The sequence below is a fragment of the Wolffia australiana genome, chromosome 11, assembly GCF_029677425.1.
Source record: "Wolffia australiana isolate 7733 chromosome 11, ASM2967742v1".
Taxonomy (NCBI): domain Eukaryota; kingdom Viridiplantae; phylum Streptophyta; class Magnoliopsida; order Alismatales; family Araceae; genus Wolffia; species Wolffia australiana.
In genome coordinates this window covers 16,894,001-16,900,000 of record NC_135845.1, presented here as the reverse complement: position 1 = coordinate 16,900,000, position 6,000 = coordinate 16,894,001, and positions in this window count along the sequence as shown.

Below are 6,000 nucleotides of genomic sequence, written 5' to 3'. Positions count from 1 at the left end.
CGGAGGGTCAGGAGATATCCCAAATATGTGGTGTGAACCTCACGAAGAGAGTGCCGGTATACAGTGGCTAGAATAATTTGTTGCTCTTGGTCCCTACGTTCAAGATCTCTTGGATTTTATTTAGTAACATTTCAGGATAGTTATGAACACATCTTTGGGAAAAATTAGACGGAAAACAACTTTCAAGAATAGGGTTTATAGCCTGACATTCCGGAGTAGGAGATAAACATTTGAGTAAATTTTCTTCAAAAAAAAACATTTGAGTAAATCATTCTGAATTAGTCTTGACAACAGACTTTAGCCAACCATGACAACTGTCTTAAAATGGGATATCAATATGAGAATCGATCTCGGCTTCTAACTGAAATGTAGAAGCAAGTAGTGTATCCAAGAATCCCGATAGATGTTCAAAAAACTAGAGCATGTAATCTAGGTCACAATAGGGTAAAACATGCAACTTGCTCCTCGATATTTTGGGGCCCTCAGTCAGATTGACAATCAGATAACTGATCTGAGAGAGTTAGGAACCCTGCCATCGAATCGGGCTATGATTGTTTTACTTTGGAAGGTTTTTCCATCGGCTGGTATTTTATATTAAGATACCTATGACTCTTGATTTTGAAAGTTCTATTTTTTAGGATAAATAGTAGCCTAGCATATAATTACGTTTAAGAGATTCATATGAAATTAACTTCATAAATAAAATATTCATTTATATGCGTCTGTATCATGGGATAAATAGTGTGATGCTTCAGCTACTCTGTGATGCAGTGTTCTTCCACAAATTACTGATATAAAGTTTGTACCGTTGAGATTTAGTTGCAGATATTTAAGGATATTTATGTTCTTTAATACTGGTATAATGGTGCTGAAAGCGATAAAATATTGAGATGAGTAAAGTTAGAGAATCGAGTTCTGCCTCGCTGCCAAATTATATGGTTATACAATCAGAAAGGGAGAGAGAGGGAGGAGCAAGTCTGTGCTAATGTTACTAAAAGACCATTTCACATGTTCATACTTCAAACTTAACCCTTTCGTGCAAGATGTCTTCCTCATTGTATTTCATTAGAGCTATGGTACAAAACATATTCTTGAAATATCTTAAAAACAAAATATTGGACGAGTTAGGTTCTAAAACGCCTTCTAAATCTTTCCAAACTTCAATGTTATTTTTTAATTTAACATAGCTAACTTATAATTTATAATTAAATATAACTCTACATGGTCTACCAATTTTATGACTTTTTTTTTAAAGTCATAAAATTTAACATTTTATAAATAAATATAACTCTACATGGTTTACCTATTTAATGACATTCTTAAAAAAAAGTCATAAAATTTAACATAGCTAACTTATATTTTATAAGTAAATATAACTCTACATTGTTTACCAATTTTTTAATTTTTTTTAAATCATAAAATTGGTAAACAATGTAGAGTTATATTTACTTATAAAATATAAGTTAGCTATGTTAAATTAAAAAATAACATTGAAGTTTGGAAAGATTTAGAACCTAGCTCGTCCAATTTTACGACTTAATTATATTAAAAAATGCAATATTTTGAATCACTTTTAAAACAAATTGAGTTCATAAACTTTTGTCAAACATTGATGTAAAATAATAAGTAAAATAAGAACCTTTAAACCTCTCCACTAAACAAGATGATTTTCATGAAGAACTAAAAATATCAAGAACAATAAATATTTTATGTCCTTGGAACTATGATGATATTTGTTTAGGATTAGATATTATATTGGGCAAGTGATCTATTACGTTCATATCAAAGATGAATTTGAGTTAAAAGGCTCTACAACACTTATGTGTCCTACTTCTGACTCGAGAATGAGGGCTAACCATGTGTCTAAATTGGCTAAGGCTTGAAGGAATCTAAGGATGATAAGACTGTCTCTGAGTCATATTTTGTAAAGCAATAGATAACATATTTCTCACCTGTTACTCATTAAACTGCAGAAACGTTATTTTTATTTATTATATTCCATGTTATTAGCTAAAATAATCAAGAACATTATTTCTAAAAATGTACTGTGACATAATATGATTTTTATCCTAATATGGTTTCACTTGACACCAATTTTATTGATATTAGAAAAAAATGTGGTTTAAAATATTGGATAATTTTACTAATTTATGAAAAAATGGTAGATAGCATTGTTTCAATGAATATGATACATTAATTGTGAATGTTTGGATGTCTTTTAGTCTAGAGTCACACAAACTAATATATGTATATTTTAATTATCATTATTATAAGTCTTTGTAGAATGGTGACTAAGACTAAAGCTCAAAGGAGATCATCAGAGGTAATATGCTCCAAATAGTACAATCTGACTTAATAAGTAGTCTTTATATATGATACAATTCATAAGATGGTAGTAAGTGTCATGAGCCCTTAAATTGGAATTATCTGATCTAAAACTTGTGTGGAAATCCATTACACATGGGCCTGAATATCTGTGAGGTTGATTCTTAGCTACTGAAAAGAGGGAAAAGCTGTTTAAATTATAATTGATGAAGATATTCTTGGTTTCTAGGGGCCTCCCTATGCATGAAACTCTGAACGACTTGCATAGCAAGACTTCAAATGAAATCAAAACTACATCAACAAAACATTGAATTGAACCATCATGGCATGAATCACACCTAGGATTTCTAGGATCCTTGAGTGAGATGAGTCGCGGTGCTCATGTGTGCAGCCTCTAGACATATATACATGGTCCTTGGCATGTGGAATCTCCTCCTTCACATTTAAAAGCTCTGTTCATGCTCCATCGATGTCATCACGCCATCCCGATCGCATTTTGAATGGAGAGAAGGGAGAGGGGAGAAGAAGGGAAGGGGCAATAAGAAATTCTAGCATGGGTAAATTTCTTTCAAGGCATTCCCCTATTTATACTAAGTGAGTATTTTTCATAAAAACTCACTAACTTTAAGGCCTTAGATTTTTAGAATGATATTATGATTTTTTGGTATTTTTATGGAATTTATTGACATTAAATTCATAATGAAAATTATTTTATAAGTCAGAACATATAATTTTGCATTTTACTTCAATATAAATCAAATATTTTTGTGAATTTTCCACGTCTGCTTAGAATTTATTGCCACACTGTGAATCCATCACATAGATTGGAGGAGAGAAGAAATATTAAAATTATTCTCTAAATTTGGATGAATTTGACTGATTAGGATAAATATTTTTTATGGCTCCTTTAATGATTTTAAATTAACTTTACTTTTTTTTCTGTCATTAAATTATTTTTAATTCCTAAAATTATAAATAAAAGTTAAACTTCAATCCTTTGAGTCTATCGTTGGCCCATGTGGATTTGACCCTTTCTCAGTCTATGCTTGTAAGAAAAAATTAAAAATATTGTTTTCTGAACCAGAAGCACTAAAAAAATATTTAACCCTAATTTTTTTTAATCAAAACCCTATATGGTCATCTTAGTGAATACTATTTTATTCAGAAATCATAAAAACCTCGTTCTCTTTGTACTTGTAGTACCATGGCTGAGGACTTCATTGGAACATCTTACTTGAAGTATCTTTTTCTTATAAAATCCCGTGATTGGAGATTTTTAGGTCATAGTTATGACAGAACTGTCCATGTCCATCTGTGATGTATCTTCAGTTTCTCTAGGCTAAGGATTACTTAAATATCCCTGAGATGAATAAAAAAGGTTTATAATCAGGAGAAATATTATCCAGGTAATCATATGAATAAATTAGTGAACTCCTTCAATTTAAGGAACCCAACGTCTCTTTCTAGTGTCTCCACACTAATAATCACAAGAACAATCACACTCATCAAATAAGGTGTAGTACATAGTGTTATTTGATCCAATGTTTTTGATATCCTTCTCTTATAAGTTTTCTTAAGAAAATTTTTGTTTACAGAATTTCTAGATCAGTGATTAATTGATAATTATTTAATTAAATGGTACTTTGTACTTGTTTCATGATATTGTATTAGGTCATCATTTCAATTATATTTTGGGGATTCATTAGAATCTTTATTGCCTAAAAATGTTTCACGAGTTTTAGTAGAAATAAAATATTTTATTATATTTCATAATATTTTTTGGGTTGTTATTTGTGAAAATGATAATATTTGCAGTTTTTTTTGGAACTAAGTGGCATTTTTAATATTTTGGGATACAAAGTGTTGTAGAACTTGACCCAATTTCAGTCTGACTATATTGTTTTATTATTTCTTATTTTTTTTGAAAACTATATGGCCCATATTTTGAATCTTTGTAAATAGAAAACTAAAGATTATGAAGTTCATGATAGATTTTCCTGGTTGGCTGCTGTAAAACCAAAGCAGAGTTGACATACTGAATATATATCTTTGTACTTAGGTTTCTTTAGCTGGTAATATAATTTAGACAAACTAACTTTGTAAACACAGTTTGTCAAACCTTGGATCTTATAGTTCTTGAAAAAATTAAACATTGATCTTGATGGAGAATCAGGTAATTATTAGTTATGAAGCATATTATTGGCCACATCAAGCAGATGAATTACACAAATAATGGCCTCAAAGCATTCAAAACTAGGAAGCCTATTGAATTTCCAAGAAGTATAAATGTACTTAAATATTTTTTTTTAAAACCCTAAGTCTCAGCTGGACATTCTCAAAAAACTGAGTCTTTCCTAATTTTTATTTCAAAACCTGTTCCAGGAACCATGATGGAATACAAGTCCTTCTTTGAATAATTTCCATACACCCAAAATTGTTTCGTAACATATCCAACTATAGTTTAGCAATTATTTGAAAGGACCACCTTTATATATCATCTAGATAAATGTTTCTAGGGCAATGAAAATGATATCAGATAAATAACTAAAGCAAAATGTCTCCTATAAGATTTGTACAACATCAAACCATTTTTTATCATTATCTGATATCCATAACCTGGTAACAATAACATATTACAAAAAAATAATGATATCCTGTCAGTTATCTGAGAGTGTTTTAAGTTCTGTTGTTTTCAGGATTTGATATCTGATTCCAGATATGATTATGTACATTGTAACGTAGACTAATCTCTTAAATCAGTATACTATATACAATGTAGAATATATATTTGACAAAAGCTTATCAGCAATAAGAGCAACATGAGTGAAAATTATGGACTAGGGAGTGCCAAATCCCAAGTCCAAATTGGGAAACATTGACTTATGGTCATCTAAACCTGGAAATAGTGCACACATGGCATGCCACTGAACCAGTAGGAACCTACGAAGTGTGGATTATGGATTGTGTCAAGTATAGATGATGAATGCTGCCTGACCATGCAGGTAATTAGATGTAGGCAATGATATAAATGGTGATCATTTGGCCTTATTTTGAGCTCTAAGACTTTATTAGAATCTCACCTAATGTTATCATATTCTGGTGAATGGTCCAATGCATGATTGGATTCTGATTATTGATCAGAACTTGGCTGACTACAACCTGATTGGTCTACTTCTGATACGTGATCAGAACCTGATCATAATGAGATCAGAATTTGATCATGGGTCAGATGTCTAATCAAATTCTGTTGGTATTCTGATCATTCATCATAAGCATGCTGATCACTTTCTAATCACACATCTTTTGACCTGTGATCAGAATACAATCATATTGTATTCAGAATCTGATCATGAGTCCAACATCTTACCGGATTCTGATTAGAATCAGATTAGACATCTGATCAGAGTCTGAACATTGATTAGAAGCAGTCAGATCACCTTCTAATAGGCCCTCTTCTAACACAATATTAGGATATGACCAGACTGTGATCAGATTTTGATCACTTAACAGACATCATGAAGTGTGGGTAACTTGAGTATGAGGCATTTCTAAGGATGAATGACACAATCTCTGCTGTGATGGTTTTGGATCCATACCTCTAGGGGTCAATGTTTGACGAGCAATCCTACACAACGGCATTCACCTACATCCAGAATCTTCTTCGTGTCACATCTC